Below are 9,612 nucleotides of genomic sequence, written 5' to 3' on the forward strand. Positions count from 1 at the left end.
GCTTTCATTTGGGTTTCAGTCATTCCTCTTGGTTACATTACCCTTGATCATGCCCTACCAGGCCTCCTACACCCTCCTCACCACTGATTTGGATCACTTGTTGTTCCCTTGTCCCTGGATTTGTTAACTTAACTTCCCCCCACTTCCCCCTCTCCCATGTCCCCCTGGAACTGTCGGTCCCGTTGTTTTCTCCTCCTGGTTGTACATCCAGCCTATCTTATTTAGACAGACCTGTGGAGATAACATTTTTGAGTGAGGAATTTATGCAACAGTTAACATGTCAGGTTGCTAAAAAAATAAATAAATTAGAGGTTTGAGTCCAACGAGAAGAACATTATAAGGCAGTCATGGTGGTTTAAGGCAGGCATTGTGGCCTAATCAACAACAACAACAATAAGCCAGAAAAATCCTATAGAGTGCAAACAATTTCATAAACATCCTATAGAGCACAGATCTAGTCAAACATAGTGGCATTATGTTGGAATTGACTGAAGGAAAACTTTTTTCATTTTGGGGAGGTTTGTGGGAAGGCTGGAGAGGTGGAGAAAAGGATATATACAATTTTCCATAGGTATGATTCCTAGGCAAAGATGCATACAGGTACTCTCTGAAAGTATAAAATTGAATCTAAATGTAGATTTTAGAAGCATTGTGTAAGTGCAATTTATTGTTTCTTTTTAGAGGAACATGTGTGTGATAGTTACCTAATATGGTGTGTCAATTTGAGCCATTTAAGAGTGAAGGGGTGGAGTTTGCCTGTCAATCAGGTCACAACTTGATGACCTCATTTGGACAGGCTAAGAAGATAAATAGCTCACTGAAGGCCAGACCCACTCTCTCTCTATGTGAGACATTCCTATTGACTATCCCCATGAGCCCAAGCCCTGGAGCTGGAGTTGCCATGTGGAGACCCATGCCAGCGCTGTGATGCTTCCACCACTACTGGATTCACAAGACTTTCCAGCGACTGCCCCGTGATCTTCCTACACTCTGTACTATTGCATGTGTTGTGTGGATCTGAAGAGGAATTTACATACTCGTATTGGACATATGAGCTAATGTTGGACTTATAGACTTGACCTGGACTGGGCTGAGGTGTTTTCTCATTATACAATTGTTCTTTTATATAAAGCTCTTTCTGATACACATATGAGTGTCTATGAATTTTTTTCACTAGTCTACCCCAACTTACAAAATATGGATGATATACCTCAAGGAGTCACATAATAGAAAACAATACAAAAAAGGAAACCTACAATCAGATTTATTTTTGAAGAACATGCAATGAGTTTTGGATGGTATACGGTGATTTCAATATGATGGCAGGTAAATTGTGCAAAAAATGAGCCAATAGAAATGTATGCACACTCTTCACTTAGCAAATTGTTTTGGTTCCAAGCCCCAGCTTGCTAATAATTGTGATGTGAAAATGGATGATGATCACATCAGGTCACCAAATGGAAGATAACTACATCACTATAAAACATAAAATTCATTATCACATAACTGCCAAACCACTGAAAATTGTGTCTCAGTTAAGTGGAAGAATAATCTTAGCCATCACAGATCAGTGTTACTCTTGACTTGCTTTGATATATATAAAACTTGATTTGTTATATCCAAGTCTGCTGCATTGAAGTCAATGCTGACTATAGTGACCCCTGTGGACCTTGGAGAGTGTCACTGTTTATAGGCGCAGAAAGCCCAGTTTTTCTCCTGTGGAGCCGCTGATGGTTTCAAACTGCCTAACATGCAGATCACCACCCAGCAAATAACGCTTCACTGCACACCATGGCTCCACATACAGGCAATAGTATATATGCTCAGATAAGATGAAATATGGAATTCACCATAATAAATATATATGGATATAAAAATGTTTCTCTACATAGATATAAAACATCTCTTGATATTTTCAATTACCTCATATACATGTGTTCCTTTGGAATGTGTCACAGATGTCAGACATGCCTTCATCTAGATGTTAGTCTGGGTAGACTAGGCCAGTGGATATAAAGTCTTGTGGATCCTGTGGCATCTCAGCATAGGCAGGGGTTTCCACGTGGCTACTTCAGCTCCAGGGCTGTAGCATAGGTCCATGTGTTTTTTCAGCAAGCATGCCTCACATGTGTCCCATCTCCAGTGAGCTATTTATCTCCTTAGTGCTTCTAAATGAGGTCATCAAGCTGTGACCTGATTGAAAGGCTAGACTCCACCCCTCCACTTTTAAATTTCAAATTGATAACAGATTATGTAACTACCACAATCTAACATTTTACTTTGTTCTCTATTCCTCTCAAGGCACTTTGCTTCTATGCTTGGTGTAATAATTCATTGCCATGCCCATACAGAACTCAGACAGTACTCATAATAAAGGTGCTCATTATGAGAGGTCACATGTTACCACAAGCCAAGATTGGTAAACAGTAATGATACAGTCTTTGGTCCATAGCAAAACCTCTTATCAGCCAGGAACCAAGTCTCTCTCCACTCCTCAAATTCTCGGCCACTTTGTCCCTGCTTTCTGCCTCCTTGGGACAGGAAGCCACAGCCCAATACTCTTTCTCACCATCTCAGTCTAGGCTCTGCTCATCTATTCTGTTTCTTTATCTCCTTGTCTGTTCTGTTTCCTCTGATCTCCGTTTCTTTAGATAGAGATTTCCAGAATGCTCTCCTTCCTGTGCTGTACTTCCCCCAGTCTGGCATTTCTCTCTCCTATAGAGATGGCGCATCCTTCCAGCCAGGAGAGTAGCCATTTAAATGGACAAATCCTCTCTATTTGTGTTGCATATGACCTATTTGAATAGACTCACCCAAGCATCTGGTGGTCGTTACAGAGGCATGAGGAGAAGAAATGTAAATCCGCCACATTAGGAAAGGCTGTTGTTAGATGCCATCGAGTCTGCTCTGACCCAGAGCAAACCTACGCGCAACACCCTGAAGCACCATCCTCACAAGTCTTCCTATGCTTGAGGCTATTATTGCAGCCAGGGTGTCAATCCATCTCCTTAAGGGTCTTTCTTTTCTTGCTGGCCCTCTATTTAGCAAGCCTGAGCTTCTCCTTCAGGGACTGGTCTCACCTGAAATGTTCAAAGAATGTAAGACAATATTTCCCCATCCTTGCCTCTAAGGAGCACACTTTCTCCAAAACAGATTGTTTTGTACTTTTAGCAATCCAGGGTATTTTCAATATTCTTCTCCAGCACAACTCATATATCCATGCTTCTTCTTCTGTCTTCGTTATTAAATATCCAACTGTCACATGCATAAGAAACAATTGAAAATACCATCGCTTGTGTCTGGCACACCTTTCAGCTCAAAGTAGCATACATTCAATATTCTGTGAGGTCTTGTGCAGCAGATTCACCTAATATAACACGTTTGTTCATTGTTAAATCTCTGGCCTGCTACTCTTGAGCATTGACTGTAGATCCAAGCAAGACAAAAATCCTTGACCACTTCCATCTTTTCTCTATGATGTCACCTCTTGGTCCAGTGGTACAGATTTGGGTGTTCTTTACATTGAATTGCAATCCTTACTGATAGCTGCCATCTTTGATCTCTATCAGCAATTGCTTCAAGTTCTCCTCACTTTCAGTAAGTGAGCGTGTGTCATCTACATATCACAGGTTGTTAAAAAGCCTTCCTCCAATCCTGATGCCTCGTTCTTCTTCATACAATCCAGCTTCTCTGATCATTTGCTCGGCATACAGATCAAAACCTATGGTTAGAGGGTGCCACCCTAACATACCTTTCCTGATATTAAGCCATGCAACGTCCCCTTGTTCTATGAGCAAGTCTTATTCTGTTTGTACAAATGCCTCTGCATCCATATACAAGTTCTGAAGGAGTACAATGAAGTGTTCTAGATTTCCAGTTTTTTTTTTATTGTTAACTCTAATTTGGTGTGCTTGACAGAGTTGAATACATTGACATAGTCTATAAAATGTAGGTAAAGATATTTCTGGTATTCTTTGCTATGAGCCAAGATGTATCTTACAGTAGCAATGATATCCCTTGTTCTGTGTCCTTTTTCAAATCTAACCTGAACCTCTTGCAGTACCTGTCAATATATGGCTTCAACAGTTGCTGGATGATCTTCAGCATTATTGTATTTGCTTGTGATATTAATGATATCGTTCTATAATTTGAGCATTCTTTGGGCTCACCTCTCTTTGGAAAGGTGGCCAAGTGGCCAAGTGGCCAAGTCTTCCAAACTTCCTGCCATAGGCAGGTATGTGCTTTCAGTGTTTCATCAGCTTGTTGAGACATTTCATTTGGTCAGTTCCCTCAGTTTCAATTCATTTCCCAGAGCCTTGTTTTTGCCTAATGCTCAGTCCAGTGCAGTTTGAACTTCTTCTTTCAGCCCCCTTGGTTCTTGCTCAGACTACCTCCTGACATGGCCGAGTGCTGACTAGTTCTTTTGGGCACAGTGACTGTATTTTCCCATGTTCTCCTTAGGCTCTCTGTATAGGCAATATTTTATGCATATAATTTTTCAATGTCACACCTAGAGGCTTGACCGTTTTCTTGAGTTCTTTCCGTTTCAGATATTCTGAGTGTGCTCCCTTTTGGTTTTTAACTCTAGGTCTTTACACAGTTCATTATAATATTTTTACTTTGTCTTTTTGAATTGCCCTTCAAAGTTTCCTGTTCAACTTTTCAGTTTCTCCTTTTCTTCCATTTTCTTCATCGACTCTATGATGAAGAGTAGTTGTCGAGTCTCTTCTGGCACCCACTTTGATCTTTCTAACTTCACTTTTTTATTCTTTATTTATTAATTTTTAAAATACATTTATTGGGGGCTCTTACATTTGACTTCACTTTTTAATCATCTTTTGCTTTCTTCATGAATGATATTCTTGTAGTCCACCCAGAGCTCAAGTTTTGTCATTAATGTTGAATGCATTAAATTTGTTCATGAAACGTTCTCAAAATCCAGATGGGATAGACCAAGGTTGTATTTTGGCTCTTGTGGGCTTGTTTTAAATTTCCTCTGCTTCAACCTGAACTTACATGTGAACAACTGATGTTCTGCTCCAATTTTTAGCTGCTGCTATTGAGCTTCTCCGTAGCCACTCCCCTCCGATGTAATTAATGTCGTTTCTGCATATTCCACCTGAAGAACTCCAGAAACATTCAGTGTCGTTACAAAAGATATTTGCTATGAGTAATCCTTGGGCTTGGAAAGTTCTGTCACACAATCTCCAGCTTTATTTCTATCATCAAGATGGTATTTCCCAACTACTCTTTATGTCCTAGTTGTGTCCAGCTTTTGCATTCCAATCACAAATTTTCAAAAAGGACATATCCATTTAAGTCTTGATGTACAATGCTGTCTGTGATAGATTCATATCTATCTGCCTTTACAGAAACCCAATCAATGCAGCTATTATTCTAATGTATGCATCATCCAGGGGAGCTAGTGATGAAGAAATTGAAGAATTCTACCAATGTCTTCAGTTGTAAACTGATGAACTGTTCAAATTATTGCTGATTGGAATGCAAAAGGAAGACCTAGGAAGAATCAATGTCTTTCAATTAAGTTGTTATCAAAGAATACCGAATATACCTGGCACTGTCAGAAAAATAAACATAACTGTCTTGGAAGTACAGGCAAAATGTTCCTAATAAGCAAGGACGGTAAGTGTTCATATCACATAGTTCGGTTGTGCCATCAGGAGGGACCAGTCCCTGAAAAAAGACATCACACCTGGGAAAGAGGACGATCAGCCATGAATCAAGAGTCCCCCAACTAAATGATGTGACACAGTGATTGCAAAAATGGGCCCAACCGCCCCCCCCAAAATGATGATGATGACATGGAACCAGGTACTGTTCATTGGTGTTATACATGGAGTCACCATCTATGAGAATTGTGAGGTGAAGCAGAACTCTCTTGATTGTAGCTAACAGCAATATTAAAAAACAAAAACAAACATAAACTAAAACCCAAACTCACTGCCACTGAATCAATTCTGACTTATGGCATTGCTATAGGACAATTTAAAACTGCCCCTGTGGATTTCTAAAAATGTAACTGTGTATGGGTACAAAACATTTCCACCCAAGGTGGTTTTGAACTATCAGCCTTCTCCCTAGCAGCCCAACATGTACCCACTACGCCAACAGATGGCAACAGTGGTCTTCTTTCATGTACATACGCTCCTCAGGGAAGAAAGATCGTTCTTGCTCTAAAAATGTTCCTCAATACCGGAAAGTCTATGTTATTTGATATGGAAAGCATTTCAAATGGTTTTTTCTTGGCTCCACATGTATAGGTTCAAAATAGTAAACAAAAGGTACCATATATTAAGATAGCATTAGAAAATAATGAAAATTATTACTATTTGTTTTTGAAGGAACCAAAGGTTTATTGATAAGCTTTTTAAAAATCTAGAGATGAAATGAACCCAAAATCATTTCAATATTTTAAATATGATTTATGTTCCTGCATTTAATATAATCTGCCTTCTTAAAATGATTTCTTAAAATTTTCCTCATGTATATTTCATTCGTCTGACAATACCAGAGACTATTTCATATTCTAGATGTTTTCCAGCTTCATTTATGCTGTAGTTTTAGCAAGATTTCGGTTCTTGTTAAATACCTAATAGCATGCAGCCTGATTCTCATTTCTTCAAAGTATTTGGAAAAAGAGAGAAGTGGTCGTCATCTTGTCCATGACCGGCAGTCACACTGGATTCCTGGGGTCAGTTAGAGAGACAGAAGCAATTTTAAAGTTACAGATTAATGGGAGCAATCTAAGAATAGTGTGGAGGGATATATGAACAGATCAGAATTTGATTATTTTGCTATATGTTTTAGAAGTATATGATGAACTTATTTGTATATTTTTATACAAGATAATTTTATTATGCTTAAATTTATAAGGTAGAATTTAAAATAAGTGTTAGTTTAAATATTTTAATTCAAAATGAAATATATCCTTGTAGGTCATTCCTAAAGAGAAGTTGACCAAGGTCAAGTATAGAATACTGAAGCACATTTCATTAAGCCCACAATAATTAGAATTAATAGAATTTCTGAACAAAACAAAGGTTATGACAAGGATTTGCTGACAAGGCTGCAACTTTATTGCCATGGATTAGATATAAAAATGACCTTAAGTAATGTTCTTGGTAATTATGAGCTGGTACACAAGATTTCAAATTACTGTACAGAAATACTTACCTAGATAATATGATGACAATATAAAAAAACCACAAATGATTATTTCAGGTTTTTTATTACTATGGAAGGAAGTTTATGGCAAATACCAAATCAGAATTTATATTCCACATAATTTCGATGTAACTCATTAAAATCAAGACTTTTCATTCAATTTACATTACAATAGTTTCCTCACAACCTTTAGAAATCAATAGCTTATTTCACAAAGACTTAAATATGTAACTCTTTCTCTCATATATATATATATGTATATATATTCTCTATAACTAAGTTTAGTTTGAAGATATCATTGTCATTTAAAGCTTCAGCTAGAGCAATACTAAAATGCTTTGTGGTGAAAAACAAAAGTAAAAAAAAATACTAAATCTAAAACTATCACAAAGGTACTATAAAGAGTATTTAAACATTTTTAAAAAATCACATCATATTTTCAAACCTCTGTTAACAAGACTAATTTTAGAGGTAACTTAATAATTAAAAATGTTTGACAGACAAAGAATCTGTCATGAATAATTTAATGTGATCCTTTAAAGTGAAACACTGACAAAACAATGAATTTATGTCTAGATAGCAGGAATATCACCTTTTTTATTCAGGAAAAAAACAAAAACGCATATTAACATTGACGTGTTTAAATAAAAATAATAAAACAATATAAACATCCCATGTAAAGTAGAAAATAAATGTTTATCATTATATCTTAATATATTAATTATACTTTATCTCTGTAGGGTTATCATAATCAATTAAATATTCATCAACATATCAAATAATTTGTACAGCGTTTCTATGTACCTGGCCCTATTAGAAGTGCTCTTCATTTGCAATCCATTTATGTTGTTGTTGTAGGTGCTGTCCAGGCAGCTCCACCCCATAGCAACCCTGTGCATAACACAAGCGCAGCCTCCCTCTCCTGCCCCAGCCCCACAGTCGTTCCCTTGCTCAGCCCATTTGTGCAGCCACTGGGTCACTCCATCTCACAGAGTGACGTCCTCTTCTCCGCTGCCCTTCTATTTTACAAAACTTGATGTCCTTCTCCAAGGACAGGTCTCTCCTGACAAAGTATGTCGAGGAACTTTTGCCGTCCTTGCCTTATTCCTTTTACTACAAATAGTTTGTCTTTTAGGGAAGTCCATGACACTTTCCATAATCTTCTTCATCACCGCAAGTTGCATGCATAGGTTCTTCTTTGGTCTTCCTTATACAGTGTGCCATGTTCACATGCATACGTCCTCAAAGCAACATCCTTGCTCTTCAGGCCTCGAAAGAGATCTTGTGCAGCAGTTTCCTAAGACAATATGTCTTTTGATCGCCTGGCTTCTGCTTCCATTAGCATGTATTGGGACTCAAATTAGACAAAATCCTTGAAAACTTTAGACATTTCTCTCTCTGTTTATCATGATGTTAACTCTTTGTCCAGTTGTGAGGATTTTGGTCTTCTTTACACCGAGTTGTAATCCAAACTGAACGTTAAAATACTTTGTATTCAGTAGCAAATGCTTCAATACCTCCACACTTTCAGCAAGCAATATCATTTCATCTGCATATCTCAGGTTGTTAATCAAGCTTCCCCCAGCCCTGATGATATCTTCCTCTTCAGATAATCCAGCTTCTCTGACACACCCCGGCCACCACAATGTCATGAACTAACAAGTCCTTGGGTTTCCTAACAGCTGCTCCCTTGGTCATTTTTTGTGGAATCTAATATATATACTCAATTCCATTTGATCAATGCATATATTTGTTAAAGACATACATATATATTTTAATATGTATATGTGTATAAATATAAATTCATATATATGAATTATATTTCCAAATATATATGAACATATATGAATTCATATATTGTATAAACAGAAATTTATGTATATTCACATAGAATATAATTTATGTTCATATAATATGTAATATTTAACATATTAAATATATTTATGTGCACAGACAAAATTCATATAAATATATCTTTATATATTATTTATTTATGTAATTTATTTTGTGTACGAATTCATTTATATGTATTATATCTGAGTTTATAAAAATATGGATTCATATATGTATATACACATATACATATGGATGTATATATCCCCCAAATCAATGTCCATAAAAGCAGTTGTCAGGAAATCATACAACATGTTACATCAGGCAAATATGGGGAAAAAATTCTCTTTAAGGTATTAAAAACAGAGTTGTTACTTTGAAGTCTAAGAATCATGTGACCTAAGCCATGATATGAGTATTTATGTCATTTAATGTATCTATGCAGTGAACCCTCGTTTATCGCGGTTAATCGGTTCTAGACCCTACCGTGATAAATGAAATTCCGCGAAGTAGGATTCCTTATATCCAAAAGTTTTACCTTTTCCTGGATGGTGAGCATCTTCCTCTGGCGCTTATTTTTATTGTCAGAAGGCT

The sequence above is a fragment of the Echinops telfairi genome, unplaced genomic scaffold (genome assembly GCF_000313985.2).
Source record: "Echinops telfairi isolate 266 unplaced genomic scaffold, ASM31398v2 ScPeMD7_2;HRSCAF=8, whole genome shotgun sequence".
Taxonomy (NCBI): Eukaryota; Metazoa; Chordata; class Mammalia; order Afrosoricida; family Tenrecidae; genus Echinops; species Echinops telfairi.